Here is a 17,193-nt window from a genome sequence, read left to right as displayed (position 1 = left end):
TCAATATCTTAAAAACAGTGAAATGAGCAATAAATAACATAAAAGAATACAAAAAACAAAAAATTTTTAAACGCAAAGTATAATTAATGATATTTTATCTTATATTTAAGAGAAAAAAAATTAGGTGCTAGTTTGATAGACGGTTGCACGGATTTTTGGCGATTTACATTGGCGCAATTGTTGGCGCGGTTTTTACAGTCATCAGCCATCTTGAAAAATGCTGTTTGTACGTATTTTACGCATATAGTAAAGTATTAGAAACTTTAAAAAAAATATATAAATATCGTTAAAAATAATGGATTAAGTTTTTTGTTGAAAACGTCACCGCTATAAAACATTGCGCCAACACTTAATTGGATTAAAATATTACTTAAATTGAATATCGAATTAAAAACATCATACCAACGTTTAAAAGAATTAAAACATTATTTAAATACTTTAAAATAAGTTTTATAGGATTTAATTATTTAACATTAAAACATATGTGGCAATAAATATCTCAGGAATTTTTGAAAACATTGTATTAATTTTTTAATAAAAGTTGAAGTATACAATTATAAAGTAAAAGAAAATTATGTACTTATATTTTTTAAAGTATTTTACCTGTCGTATATTGATAAGTATCAAACACACACACACCACACACACACAATAAATAAATAAATAAAAATAAAAATAAAAAATAAAAAAAAGAAGGTCTAACGATCTTCATCTGTGATCCACACATCTCTCGCACTTCATTGAAGAAGCAATTAGCGAGGTTTTCTCCAAAAATTTAAAATAAATTTCCTCTGACGCTATTAACAATTTATAAATAAATCTTTGATTAGGAAAGCCACGTTGGCCAAAATAAGGTCTCAAAGGGCAATTTTTTTATTCCGATACCAATAATTCTTGGTAATTACCAATAACAACATTCATCTTTGAAACGCACATCCATTCCATTTGAAATCTGAGGAATTCGAAGAGATGAATAATAAAATTTTAAAATGGCGCGGTAATGCACAAATATTCAGTAACCAATCAGGGAGCTGATTACATCACGCATAGAATTAAAATTATTTAAATAATCATTCATAATAAAATCATTTTTAAAACAAATGCAAAATTAAATTGTATTTTAATATTTAACAGCCATAAATAATGTTTAAAACATTAGATTAAATTTATAGATACTAATAAAATCAATTACTTTTTAAGTAAGGTGACGTCATTGATTACATCATCCACAACATAAAATTATATAAAATATTATAAACAACAAAGTTTTTATTTGAAATAAAAATGCAAAATTAAACTGATTTTTAATATTTAGAAGCCATAAATAATATTTAAAACACGGAACTCATGCATAATAAAACGCATTATTTTTTAAATAAAATGACAACAAAGTATCGGTTACCATAAATAACTTATCCAGCAATGGGTTTATCATAAGTCGTATTACTCGCCAAAAGAAAAATTGCCAAAATCCGTGCAACCGTCTACCAAAATAGCACCAAAAATTACAATGAAATAAGCTATATCCCTTAATACAAATATTAATTATCGTAATAAAAAAATTAACCAACTTTCCGTTGAAGAAAAAAAATCATGCAAAACTTTTCAATATCTTACAAACAGTGAAATAAGCAAAAAATACCACGAAAGCAACTCAAAAAACAAAACATTCCATGCAAAATTTTACTCTGCAGAACATTTTTATAAAAAACATCAATAAAAATGTATTATATATATAAAAAAATGACAATGAAATATGCCAATCTCTTAAAAACAGTGAAATAAGAAATACGATGAAAAATTGTTGCCAAACCCATATTTCTAAAAGAATGAAACTATTCAAAATGATGCGATTTCATCAAAAATCTATCAACAACAATAAGAAAGGAAAATTGCTGCCAAAATCATATTTTTAAAGATGTGAGAAGATGTGAAAAGTGTACACGGAAGCTTCATTTAAAAATTTTTTTAAAAATACAAAATATTATCATTTTTCCAAAATTCTTTTTGTAAAAGCAGTCGCAAGAATGAAAGTTCAACGTGTCCAAAAATCAAAGAAAAATAAACTGTACATTTTTAAACATAAACTTTTTTAGAAAAAATCCCGTTGAAAAGGTGTTAAGCTCACTTCGTTAAATAAATTCGTATTTAATCGATTTATTAAAACACGAAATTTATTTTAAGTTCGAAAAATAGCTAAGTGCCTACCAGAGTCGTAGCCAGGGTTTTCAGCGCCCAGGGACAACTTAAGATTTCGCGCCCCCTACTGCTTGCCAAGGATGGAAAACATTTAATTCTAAAATGTCGTAACATCAGTTTGGCGCCCCTTGGATTCTGCGCCCGGGGACAGATGCCCCCCTTGCCCTCCTCTAGCTACGCCCCTGGTGCCTACATTTCATGACGATGTGAAAATGGAGTGCGTAGAGTAAAATCTCGCTTTCCTATAGCCCATTATTCTCAAAATGACGCGATTTCGTCACAAAACATAAAATAAAAAAAAAGTCGAATTCGAATTTCGAAAAAATCGCTTCGAGGTGCACTGGCTCTTGTCTAGATTCACCTATGTACCAAATTTCGTAGCCGTGGGTCCATGAGCTTACGCGCAGCGCAAACGAAAGACACACACACAGAGAGAGACAGACTCTTTGTTTTATTATATGTAGAGATTGTATTTATATTTATTATATACATAATAGCATTAATTATCAGATGCTATTTTGAGAATATCAACAAGCAAAGCACTTAAAAATTAAAAAAGACACCTGTAATAGAATATTAGTATTCTATATGTATTATAGAAATTACATGCAATGAATAATACCATGACCAAACATTTAAAAAAAAAAAAAAAAAGGAGCAGATTAAGTATTACCTACTCCTTAATATTTGAAAAAGCAATCCTGGCATATAACATGTAGTTAACTTTTGATTACATGATATTACAAGTATTTTCTTTAGATTTGTTCTACAAGTGGTTAAAACGACTGAGCACATAATGCCCACAAGCATAAAAAATAAACGTTTAATTACTTTTCGATCGCAACACGCTTCACAAACTACGTAACATTGTCAAACGTAAATACCGATTTTTAATGTTTCCACCTATTAGCCACTAGATGGCGTATCAGAGAGCTGGAACCGCGGATAATGTTTCGTATCCAACTCCTCCTCCGGGTAATTGTGTACTCACCAGGGAACCTAGGCATGAGGTCTTACTCTTAAGCGAACAATTAGATTTTCCTAATCTATACTTCAAGTGATTAAAATTAAAATATAATTTTTAAAGCCTTTTGATGATTGAACACCGAACTGGTGTGGGTACTGAAAACATAATATTAATGTAACATATAATAGAAAATCACTTCCGTATACAATTCACTGTATTTAGCCATTATTTTTAAATTAATGATACCTATTATAGTTTAGTAATATGTCAATCGTTTTTGAGTAACTGATACAAAATGTGCAATATTGCTAAAAATGTATTTTATGCTCGGTTCCATTGCTCTTGGCACCTTAGGTTTTATAATTGGCGCTCCTTATAAATTAAAAATAATTATAATTTAATGTAACATATGTTGTTATTTGGTTACTTGTCAGCTTAACTTATTTGGAGTTCTATAGAAATCGGCGCCCTAGGCAGCTATGCGGCCTGTCATCTTCTATTAGTCGTTCTTATTTACAACCGTGGTAAATTTCTTCTTTATGAAGAAGGAGGTGAAACTGAATAGTAGAAAAACGGGACCCAAAATGGTCGCAATCACTAGATGGTGCTGCAATTCTATTTTAGCCGTTCCAAATGTAAACATTTATTGCGTCGGCAGGCAACTAAGTTTTCGTAACGGAAGAAGAAATGTTTGTATTTTTACGCGGTGGGTTATGTTTATCAACGTTTGAAAAATTATGTCCTGCATTAGATAGGGATAGATTTATGCATTAATATTCTTAAGGGGGGTGCTAATTGTGGTAAAAATTCTAGTTCTGTTAAGTCTAAGAAAATTCTGAAGTTTTTAATAGTGTTGAAATTTCGAATTTTCGGTTCTTGATGTAATCAAAATTACCACTAGTAGTCTTAAATAAGGAAAGACCCTACTCTTACACCAGCTATATAACCTGCCTTTATATATTATGAAGGATCTGAAATACTGTGATTATAACATTTTCATAAATTTATGCATCTTAGAATCGTTTTAGCATCACTTATTCCTGACACTCTCGGACGTCTCACTTTTCGATGGGGGGTTGAATCTCCAAATCCGAATATCCCAGTAATGCATCACTATTAACCCCCCCGATAGACTCCGAAGTATTACCCTCGCATACAAACGACTTCCTTTTCCTTATTTAATGATATTGTGATAATAATTTAATTGGCATACATGTTTTTCATTCAAAAGTTTCAGTGGAGTAGGGAAGGCATAGCAAGAACATGAAGCTCTTTAAATTATCTTTGTAATTACTTTCAATACTCTTCTGGAATAAAATCCATTCATTCCTAAATTCATTTTTATACGACAGTTTTGCATATCGGCATTCTTTACCATATCAATGACCAAGCGGATAAAATGGCCAAATACAGGCTCTTAATTTGCCAACCCCAAAAAAATTCAGAGTCGTTACGTGTTTCCCATTTACGTGTTCCATTCAGAGTCGTGATTGAAATGCGAAAGAAACATATCAATGCAAACTTTAAAATTAGGCAATAAAGCAACCTATTTTTGCACAGATTTTAAATAAAACTCTACGGTTTCGAAGGGGATGCATAATAAGTCCCTTTTCTTGGGAATTAAAAAGCATTTTCCAAATGGGAGAAGTGGCAACAGTTTTATACTGAAAGCAATGATCGGAGCAAAACAAACACAAATCTGGTACCATCTATAGAGAAAATAGCAATAAAACGTAAAAAGGTAGGAAATTAAGGTTCTAAAAACATTATGTCTACAAGTGACTATCTGACTATCTATCTATTTAACTATCTGAAAACATTATAAAACTGGATTGGAATTAATGCCATTAACTGGCAACGATAAATTTTGCTGAAAGTGATGAACTTCATAGAAGTCCAAATCACTAACTGAAGAAGCTGTGCATAATTTTTGCAGAACCAAATCAAAAGGGAATCAAATGTCCAACTACCATTAACTATAGGAATCTAGTTTCTAATCTTTTCGAATATTTTACATTATTTAGTCTCCAAAGGTACACACAGTTGAATCCTGATTAATCAAATTAATACTAGCATGACGCCCACGATTAAGTCAAAATCGTAGTTAATTCTGGGACATTTGAAAACACAGGAAAAAGGAATAATCCATGTTATAATTAGAAGAAAAACCCTATTAATGATTAACTTGTATTTTCAAGCAATTTTATTATATATTTCTCCCGCTTTCCTAGCGTGCCTTTGTGGTGTAGTGGTTCTGCACACTGGGCCGGTATTCCAGAGGTCTGCGGTTCGATTCCCGGCGAAGGCGATTGCTTATTTTTCATTTTGCCTGCTTCCAAAAAATACCTAATGTCTCTACAGTGGCGTCTGAACTAAAAGGGTTGTGGATGATGATACTCCACACCCAAGATTTGGCGACTAGGTCCCCTAAAACCCTAGGCGCTCTTTAAAAAGGGAAGTATATAAGGTATTTTCCCGCTTTGATAGCGCGCCTTCGTGGTGTAATGTTTCTGCACACTGGGCTGGTATTCCAGAGGTCCGTGATTCGATTCCCGGCGAAGGCATTCGCTAATTTTTCAATTCTCCTGCTTCCAACAAATCCTAATGTCTCCACAATTTAATCTGGAGAAGTTCATTTGGGTACATAAATTAAATCAGCATTAAAAAAGAATACACTATAAATAATAGAGGAATAAACAAAATTAGGCATTTTTTTTATAAAGCGTATTAATAAAAAGTACTTTTAAGAGAATTTTGGCAATGTCACTGATTTTAAACTTGCTAATTTGCGGCAGAGTTTATTTGGCAAATATCACCTGCTGTCATTACTGTTACTGCCGGTATTTTTTCCATATTTGTATTTTCTGTCTGCAAATCACCTCCAGAAACAGCACCCGGCCCTAGCATTAAAGATCCATACAAGAAGAAGCTAGCGAAAAATGCTAAAGCAGGATTCATCTGGATAATCCTTAAGGCGGTAATGCATTCCCGTTATTTCGCCCCCTTTGGTACAAATATATAACATGTCCCTACTCCTATCGACACATAAATTGCTTTTTATACCAGAATTCTTTAACCCACCGGGCGGCTCGCATTCAAATCTATTTACGTCTCGAAAACTGCAGTAAAAATTAACCATGTTTACAATTTTTTTTTCACTTAGAGTGAACCAAAATTGTTCTGAAAACGGCCTTTGTTAGATTTTCTTCCCCCCTCCTTGTAGGGCGATCAACAAGTCGTTTCACTTAAGTGATGGCTTCCTACTGTCCTTTGATTACCGCCTAGAGGCGATTAAGCAGATGGGCTGCTTTTGCCCTTACGGAGGAAGGAACACGTTTTGTGTCCATGCTTTGGTTAGACGAAAAAAGATATTTTTTCTGGAAATCCAAAACAGAAAATGAAGTTTTGTATTGCATTGTTACTAATTTTGTGCATATTTCTAATCTTAATTGCTTATCAGAGCCATGCCAAGATATTTTTTCACCTGAGGCAGAAAGGTCAATGCGCGTCCATATAAATATAAAAATAGCTACACTTGTATTAAGCAAAAGTAATTGTATTAAATCAAAATGTCATAACTCTTATAGCATAATTATACCATAATTCTTAAAGTATTTTTTAATCGTAGTTTTATAAATTCAGAGAAATAATGTAGCCAATTATTTATAATTTTCAAATGAAAACGTTAAAAAATTCGTTTTTGATAAATAAGAAATAACACTGAAATGCATATTGCATTAATTTCCAAGTTTCCTTGCAATTATTTTGGTTTGTTTTATTGATTTAAGTTTGACGAAGCTTATTTCCCCTAATAATTAAAGTAATTTTCGAATTCGCACAGCCAATTTTGCGCCTCTTCTAGTGATTCACATGAGCCCGGCTTTGTTGCTTTTTAAGTATAAATGTTATTGATTTTTATTGCGTTTCGGTATTTTAATGTACGTTTATAGAATGTTAATTTGTTTTTATATGCATATTTCAGTAATATAATCTTACGACTAGTGAGACAGTGTAGTTTAACTAATTTTCTGTTTTTGATTCATGTTATCGAGCTTTAACGCTAAGAAAAAATTTATAAGAGGCTTAAAATACCTAATTCCTATTGAAAGCTACATGTAATTGATAATTAAATTACTATTAAAATAACAAACACATGCTCAGTGTCAGTCATTTCGACATAATGTTTGTAATTCATTTTACCACAAATTTATTTCGTTTATCTTGTTTCATATTTATAAAAGGGGAGTTTACCTTCATCGCATTTATTGGTTGATTGAATATTTTGAAACAAATTTCAGTCATAATAACCTTATTAAGAATTTTCTACATATAGACAAGATGTCACAGATAACTCTCAGTTTCCGAACTAAATTACATGGTACTGAAATTCGGTGCATTTTCATATGATTATTTTTGACAGAAAGAGTTACCTTACGTAAATCACAAAAGAACATTGTTTTAATTCTTAATTAAATATAGCACTTGTATTAAATTGCTAAAATTCATTGTTAGGAAAATCTCGCTCTAAAAAATTAGACACTTTTACCTTTCAAAGTGGAATTTTTGTGGTTTTCTCTGTGCATAATGTGGGCGCGAGTAAGTTTTTCTTAGAATGTCCTCCACGGAGGCATTCCTCCCTTTAGGCAGATAGCTCTCCTTTGCTTTGAAGGAAAAATAAAGCAAACCAAAACAAAAGCTTCAAAATTGGTGTTTAAAATTTTTTTTTGTTTTCAAATACGCAAATTACTTAGAGATCTCAATTCACATTATCAAATGTTATTAGTTAAATAAATAAAAGCAAGCTGAGGATTTCCATTTAAATTGTTTGTTTTAAAATAAAAAATAAGAACAGTTAGTTTTGAATAAATCTTGTCAACATCAAGCACGGACAGGAACATGCCAATGTAAAAATTAATATTAGGACAAAAAGAATCGCTTTGACGTAGATTTTGGATAAAACTTAATCAAATTCGCAGGTAGTCAGAGACAGGCCTTTATTCAGTAGAGAGAAAAAAATGTTTCTGAGGTATTTGTGTATTTATTACATAAATGTTTTAATGCTTCCATAGCACTGCTAATCGATAAAATTTATTTGATGAAAAGTAGGAAGTTTGCTTTTAAAATTCCGATTTTTCAACCTTTTTCAGTGACATATGTGACATCGAAAAACACGTCTGGCCAGGAGGCAGATTAATGGCTGAAAAATTCTTAGAATTTAAAGAGACATCGAACAAGAAAATTTAGGGATGGCGAAATTCTAAGAATTTGGCACTTGACAACGGCAAAAGTTTTAGAATGTAGAGAGCTACAGAATTTAGGCAGGGCAAAATATTTTAAATTTATAGAACATCGGTCAGTAGAATTAAGATCCCACAGCGATTGCACTGAGAAACAAATCGACCTGCTTCTCGATTATGCGGATGGACGCAGATTAACTTCCGAAAGCTCAGTGAAGCAAGAGCTATACATAATGCAGCTATTTACGATTTCTGCTGTAATAAACTGAAATTTAATATAATAATTTAACACTATATATCAGTTTACGAAAACATGATGATACTTTTGAGAAATTTTCTTTAATTCCCCAGTACACTAAAAAAAAAAAAAATAAAGTACAATAGATTATATAATGATATTACTAACAAAATGATGCCGATGACGCATTTAATTTTTATCTTTTTATTAATCTAAATAAATATGTCATAGAGTTTTCCATAACTTATAGTTTTGCAAATTAAAAATGTTCAATAATATAACATGTGATTATGGTATTATTGGTATGGTACTATTCAAGGCAAAGCACACGAAGGTTATCTGCTTAAATGGAGGGATGCCTTCGTGGAGGACTTTCTAAGGGAAACTGGCTCATATACACGTTACACATGGGGAAAACCACGAAAACGACCATGCAGCCAGCCCGTTCGCGGGATTCGAACCACGGACCGAACTACCAGTGTTCAGCGTCTTTACCGCTCGGCCGCTGGTGGGTAATATGTGATTATGAAAGCTGTGTAAAAGAAGAAAAATTCTTGCATATTCGTCAGGCAGCATACGATGGGCACCTGCTTGAGGAAAAGGATGCGTTTGTAGATGACTTTTTCAGGGAAACTGGTTTGGTATATTCAACCTAAAATTCACCAAAATACCAAGCAACGAACGCATTCGCCGGAATTCAAACTTAGGCAAAACTACCTGTGTTCAGTTGCAAAAGAGAGTTAACAACATAAACAGGTAACATGTCTGAAATTAGTATTTATTGCATCCAGCAGTGATATGATTTTCTGATATAATTTAATGGAATATCACTGTAAAAGAATGGGAATCTTTTTTTTTCTCCTTTTGCAAGGAGATTTTTTTCCGCTTTGTTTTCAACATTTGGTTGAAATGTAAATTAAATAAATATTTACAAATGCAGAATATTGGATAGTTATTGATGATTTCGAGATTCAGTTTCTGAAATCCATTTCATGTGTCATTTCCTTAAAAAGGTGATACTGAAACCAACTTTCGAGGAGTAAAATGATTACTAGAAAAGAGTTTCCGATTTCTTTCATTCTTTTATTCCCATTATAAATTTATCCCGTAGTTCTTAGAACATTCTTCTATCCGTAAGTGATGATTTGCTTTCCGAGAAAATTTTCTGAAAGGAATAAATTACTTAGTCTTCAAACCATGGGAAAATCTTGCCATCGCCGGTACTTAATTCCCTTCATTTACTGAGATAACTTGCTTTGTTATAAGTATGGTACTTCTTTTCTGATTTTGCTGAATTTGCATGCTCAAAGCTATCTAAATAAAGAAACGCTATTGTGAATATCAGGGTATGAGTACATATATGAAAGGGTTATATATTTTTCAGAATTCCCCTATGAGCTGTTTATTCTTAGGGCAGAAAGCGGAAAAAGCTTGCATACATCGCCATTCCCGGAAACTAGACAGTACCGAAAACATTACTAGACAGTCCGGTTTACTAAACAATAGAGTTTATCTGATTCCAAGTTGTAAAAACTGACAGTTATAAATTGTTATGTTCATGGCGACCTTCAGAAGGCATCAAATTACTTCAAAAGTTCCGCTGCTATAAATTTTCAGACTGCAATTTTGTTCCTTTAAATTTTCGAAAATACCTATTTTTTAAGTATTTTTCGGTACTTATATTAATATTGATACAAATAATATAGAAAGCACCAAACGTAGTTATGATGTATTTTAATTTGTCCTTAGTATTTTCTCACATATAAGTATTAACACTTTGTCTACACGTTTCTAATGTTTCACCATAGTAAGCCTTCTCTTTCCGAATGTATTCAGTTCCTTTTCGCTTTTGTTTTCTGCTTCTTCTTCTTCTTTTTTTTTTTTTATTTTATTTTATTTATTTATTTATTTAATGTTACCATATCCTGAGTTTTACTCTAGCTATTAGCTAGAGTAGCTACTAAATAGCATTCATTATAGTACATTCATTATATTCATATAGCTACTAGCTAGCATTCATTATAGTACAAAAACTAATATAGCTTGTCAATATCAACACATTTTTATCTTCAATAAAATCCACTAATTCGATTGATGCTGTAAAAATTACAATTTAATACTTTAGCCAATTATTCTGATTATAGTGATTTAAATTCGATTTTAGGCAACATATGCATTCTTTCAGAAAACGCGATATGTTGAGCACCGCTGTTACAAGTAAATACTGTACATTCAACCATTTCATAATATGTAAATGTAGCGTAACTTCTTTTCGAGTGCTTGCATTGAGAGTCTCCTTCAAGTAAACCTTAATGGAACTTTATTTCATGAAAATTTAGAAGTATTATAAAAGCCTCAGAATTATTTCCATTGCAAACATTTATGAATTATGCAGAAAAATATATATGAAAAACATCAATGAGAAACTATTATCGAATATACATTTCATGACAGTAGTAAAACATTTTTTCAGTACCGACGGTGTTAAAAAGCTCAATATTGTGATAAGCTAAATAAAATAAAACGGTATTAAAAGTTTAATATTGTGATAAGTATACTAATCTATAACACTCATTTGATATTTTTGCCATTAGGAACTATAATGTAATTCTAACCGTTAAAGTAACATTGTATTTGTATTAACTATAATTGTAATTGTAATTTCAATTAAATTTATCAGTACTCGTTGCACCTTGAGGGAGACGCATTATTATTTTTTTTTCCTATTATATAAAATACTGTCCTCAGAAAAAAATGTCTCTAGACATGATTCTGTCTCCAAAATTAACGGGTGATGTGAACATGAGCCAGTTTCCCTTAGAAAGTCCTCCATAGAAGCATCTTTGCGGTCTTTACCGTAATCCAAATAATATGACAATCACAGGTGCATAAGAAAATTGTACTTTTATTTGTTCTTACGTGAAACATTGATGGAAAATAGTTCATGCAAGTACTTTCACTTGTAACTGAATAATGCATTTTAACTATTTATGGAAAATGTGGGTTATGTTGAATAAAAGACCAATTCGTATTTTTTTTTTTTTCCAATGGCAGGGAGTAGCCGTTTATAGACATTGATCACTACTAAGGCCGGTCATGTTATTAAGGAGGGAACTAATACGTTGGCCACCGTTGCCACCTATGAAGAGGACGAACAAATTACATTCATGCCCTATCCGGGATTCGAACCCAGGCTCTTCGGTACGGCAACCAGAGTCACGAACCGCTTTACTGTCTGGGCGGTAATTCATAATAAATGGATTTAGTAAAATGTCTAATACACACAGCAATTAAGCATACTGATTGCTGATCAGAATCCTTTTTTACCAGCTAAAGCAATAGGTTGGACAAGCGTCCCGTAGCAAATCCTTTGCGGAAACATCTCTTTGCACTGGCATAAACTCTTTGCTTGCTTTCCCTTAATCTTGTAATTTAAGTTCACATGTATATCGAAGATCATAAACATACATATTTGCTTACTAACGTTATGTGCATTTCGGTCTATATAAAATATTTCCTTTAAATAAACTCCTATTTATGCTGGTACCACAAACTACAATATATGTAAGATGATTCAGAAGACATGACAGAAAATATTAATATTTTTCTCATAGGCGATTATCCCGTTGTATTATTTAAAAACTCATTATCCAAAATGCAGAAACATTTCGAATATAATATTATTGTCTGTAATTTTCAAATATTATCACGATTTCCTTAGCCTATGTCACTGAAATTATAAGGGGCAGTTGTTTTTCTGATTAAATAGTTACAATCATCTGCTGCGCAATTTTAATTAAGAGGTCATTACAATTGCATTGTAATTTTTATTAGATAATATAATTACAGTTATACCGTTTACTCAATTAGATTTCACAATTAAAATGCATTTGAGTAAATTGTATATATAATTAAAAATTGTTACATTGTAATTACAAGATAATTGCATAATATTATTCCAATTACTATGTGTTTTCAATTGCATTCTGCATTACATTTGCAATTAAGATCATGATTTTCCTGGGCTACGTAACTGCTTTTATCAGAAACAATTGCTATCGTAATTACATTATTATAATTACTTACTGGAGTTACAATGACAGTGGATTTGTAATTAGATTATATGTTTGCAGTTGCATTGAATATGAAATTGGATTTCACAAATATAGAATAATTGTAATTTAAATGAAATTACGTAAATTGTAATTGTAATTAAAAAAACAGCTACTTTTTAACTATAACTACTTAGTAATTGCATAATTTTATTACAATTGCATACTACACTTAGAATTACAATTATGATCATAATTTCACTATGTTAAGTAATTCTAATTATCAGAGACAATTACTTTCCTAATTACGTAGTTATAATTATTTACTGCAATTGCAGTTAAAATTACGATGTAATTAGCTAATATTACCGTAGTTGTGATTAGATGCAATAAAATTTGTAATTGTAATTAGATTATATGATTATAATGTTTGTGATTATCATTGCATTGTAATTGTAAGACTTAAGAATTAAAATGCAATTACATACATTATTGTTGCATTTAAAAAGTACTTATTTTCTAATTGTAATTGCGAAGCTAATTACAATTGCAATATAATTGAAATCACATATTTCAAAATATTGTTGCAGTTTCTTGCAATTTTAATTTTAATTCCAATTACATTTTGCCAAACTGCATCTAAAATTTGGAGAATAATTAGGCTGGAAAATGAAAATTCTCTTTACAAACATAAACATTTAAGTTTACTATAGCTGGTATAAGCACAGAACAGCTGGAAATTTTGAACGAGCTATTTATTCCGAGCTGTTATTCAAAACCTAACGATAAAACCCATTTGCCCCTAGCGAATAAATAGTTTCCTCTCCTCAATTACCTCCCGCAGAGAAAAATTATCACCTGTCAGTTTACATTAAGAGCAGAGAGGGGAGGGCACTCTGAGACAGGTCGTATATATGCTGCTTTGCCGTTTCGGGCCAAAATTTAAGTTTACGTATATATGCTGCCTTGCCGCCATGAGGACCAAAATATTTGGACGCATATATGCTGCCTTGCCGCTATGAGAGCCATTATTTTCGAACGCATATATACGGCCTTGCCGCCTGGAGGGTTAAAGAATGTCGAGTATATCCAGGAAACCATGTATACAGCCATAATACAGAGTTTTTTCATTCTTATGCAAACGCTTCTACTCATTTTCGTGCTTCACTGCAATGCTCGCTTAGTCGCACTTTTAAAAGCTCTGGCGGCGCAGTGTTACACCTCATGGAATACCCACAGAATTAAAACAGTAAGTGCAATTTTTACAACATTTTACCTGTATACTTTTTTAGGACTAAATAGACTGAATACAACGTTTCTTGCTGAAATTCCGACTTTAACGTACAGTGCGCCGCAAAGGATTAAATATTTTAGTTCTATGTTACGCAAATTGTATTTCTCTCTTTGTACCGAGGAGAGGCGCAGACACAAATTTGTTAGGATCGTAAAGCTCGGGTTTAGAGCTTTTAGGTTGCGGTGAGTTTCAACTAAGCAGAGGTTCTCGTGAGTTTACTTGGTGAGCCGCTACTAAAGACGGAGATTTCAAAGTGTTCTTCGCCGTTCCTCAGCCAACTTAATGTTTGAAAGCCAATAAAGTAGTTTCGGTCAAAATTATGACTCTGAGGTTTCTTGGGTTCTACACTGAGGGAACATCAAGTGAATTTACAGTCCACTACTTTTGAACGACGGGATATACAGTTTTCACACACAATTTATTCGAAAATATTTTAGTTATTGCTTGAACTTTTAGAACGAAGTTCTCAGCGAACCACTTTTTTTTACGACCACTTCTTAAAAGTATAGCTGTGGAATTCTGGTACTAATTCTCATCTTTTTAAGATTTCCCATTTAGGTAATATTTTATTACTTCATTTTACAATTTTAAGAAAGTATTCTAATTACGAAAATTTTCAAGTATCACATTTCAGTGGAAATATCCATTTTGCCCATATCTGAATCCATTTGGATGATTTTTGTGCGACATCTCATACGGACAGAATAAAGACTTCTTCCTTTTCATAGTATATTTTATAATGCATTCAAAAGGGATTTTTTCGTGTTCTCTGTATGTATGTAGATATAATATATGTGTGTATGTATCTCGCATAACTCAAAAAGGATTAGCCGAAGAATATTGAAATTTCTAAAGAGTAGGCTTGCTTCTCTCTTTATATTGCAGGTTAGCTGTACCAACCGTATATGTATATGCTCACGTATATGTACACCAACATCCTTTATCCGGCTTAAAAGTCCCTACACGACCTTTATTTTTGCAATCGTTGCTTGTAGTAATATACTTCCAGTTATCGAAATGTTTTTAAATCACGAAAATATTCATGTTTTGGCGATGTCAAATTTAAAAAAAATTCTTTTTTGACAAATAAGTAAATCCAAATTTTAATACAGTCTCGCGGTTCGTATACTTACATTTGGGAAAGTTTCATACTTGTTATCTATATAGTATATAAAGAAGAAAGTTTGTGTGTTTGTCCTCTCATAACTCGGTCACTACTATAGCTATCACCACCAAACTTTCTACAATTAAGTCGACGTCACTTTTCTCAAAAAAAAAAAAAAAAAAAAAAAAAAAAAATAGGTAAAATCAGAGCTATAAATTAAAAACTCGGAAAAACGATAATTTTCTTTCTCATTTTCCGAGTGGCAACAGTCTCGCAAGCTGGAGACGAAAATCTGCTTTATTTCGAAAGTTGTTACCATTGCTCTCTTTCAAATCCTAGAGTTTGTTAAAATACGAAAATAGATAAAAGATGAAATAAAAATAGCTTTCCCAAACATTAAATACGTTATTCCCGATTCCGAAAACTCGAGGGAAGCCATTTCGACTATTCTCATCTTAACCACTTTCATGAGCCAAAATACTAATTAAAAATTCTGAAAGTTCTAATTTTCGCACTCATTTTTCCTAGTGGTAACAGTCTCGGGCGTTGGAGATAGAATTGTTTTATTTCGAAAAGTGTTGCTACTGCTCGCTTGCAAATCGTACATTTTGTTAATAAAAAAATTTGTAAATTTTACATAACCTATATATATAAAGAAGAATGTCTGTTTGTTTGATTGTTTGCGTTATTGATTTCTGATCAATTATGATAAATATTTTGCGATATTGAATCGACTAAAGTTGAATATAGGTGAAATATTGGATGGAACTTGAGCTGTTATCGCCATTTGATTAGAAAGACGAAAATCACTAAAAGCTGAGTGACATTGCTTCTGATACAATGAGAGAGAATTATATTTTTCTATCGAAATTTTTTATGTGGGGTTGCATATCGCACCAGACTGAAAAATGTATAACTATGAATCGTATTTTTTACATCGTTAGAGAAGGATTACAACGGTATCGTTCTCTCTGTTGTTAGATACATTGCTTTCAATCTAACTTAATTGACATCGGGTACTTCTGCTAATAAAGAAATAAAATTAGAAAAAATTCATAAACGCACGACCAAAATTGTGCAGTATACGTAATTTCAAAATCAGCAACTTTCTTTTAGGAATCGGGTATTCAAATTTGAAAGAGCAATTCGAAGAAATAAATTTAAATGATCAGCAGCAAAAAGTGTGTATAATTTAATAGGCCTTACAAGGAAATTCACATGACTTATAAGGAACAACACATAAGGCCTTTCAAGGCCTTATCTGTTGTTTGCCTGAGATTTTTGATTTTAGTAAGCACATAATTTTTCGATTTTTTTCATTCGAAAAAATATGCGTCTGTTTCTCGTACTTTTCTAATATACAGTGAATTATTTCATAAGGGCATTACGCGGAAGTTTCTAATTATTAGTTTATATATAGTATATAGACAATGTCAAACATTCGTTTCCTCCAGATGTAAACCACCTGTTTCTCGACCTGGCCCAAACAGCTTTTTACATATTGTTAACTGCAAACAATCATTCGATTTACTGCATAGTTAAATGGAATGTATTCTGAGAGCTGAAAAATGTCATCTAAGCAATTTGCAATTTGATTCATTACTAGTAAATCTGAAATCAGTTTCGTTATTTTAACAAGAAAGGGCATTTTTATGCATAGTGCTGGAAATAGATTAAAGATTTAATAAAAATTAAATTTTAGGTTCGAGTTCCATTTGACGAATATCAAAATGTTTACCTTGAAATATTAAAAAAAGTATTTTGAAAATAGGAATGTAATTTTTAATTATTTTAAATCTATTTACTCTAAAGCAAAATGCCGTTACATTAAATATCAGAGGCACAAGTAGAAGATATAGAACTGGATATAGATGGCTAGAAGTAAGAAACAAACAGAAAAGAAAGAGAGAGATCAGAGTAAAATTATTCATGTTAAATTCAAATGGAAAGAATTTGAAAATGCTATATTTCAATAGCTAAGATTTAGTTAACTCTAACAGGGAGAAGTACCTCATATGGGCATAGTATACATCATAAGTGAAGTGGTGAAAGCATATGGTATCGTGTTTTTACTATTTGAACACTTTCGAAGATCTGAATG

The sequence above is a fragment of the Stegodyphus dumicola genome, chromosome 9 (assembly GCF_044657685.1).
Source record: "Stegodyphus dumicola isolate Sdum_Otavi_A_Nest chromosome 9, ASM4465768v1".
NCBI classification, from domain to species: Eukaryota; Metazoa; Arthropoda; class Arachnida; order Araneae; family Eresidae; genus Stegodyphus; species Stegodyphus dumicola.
The sequence above is the reverse complement of the archived record's forward strand: the minus strand, read 5'-3'. Positions refer to the sequence as shown.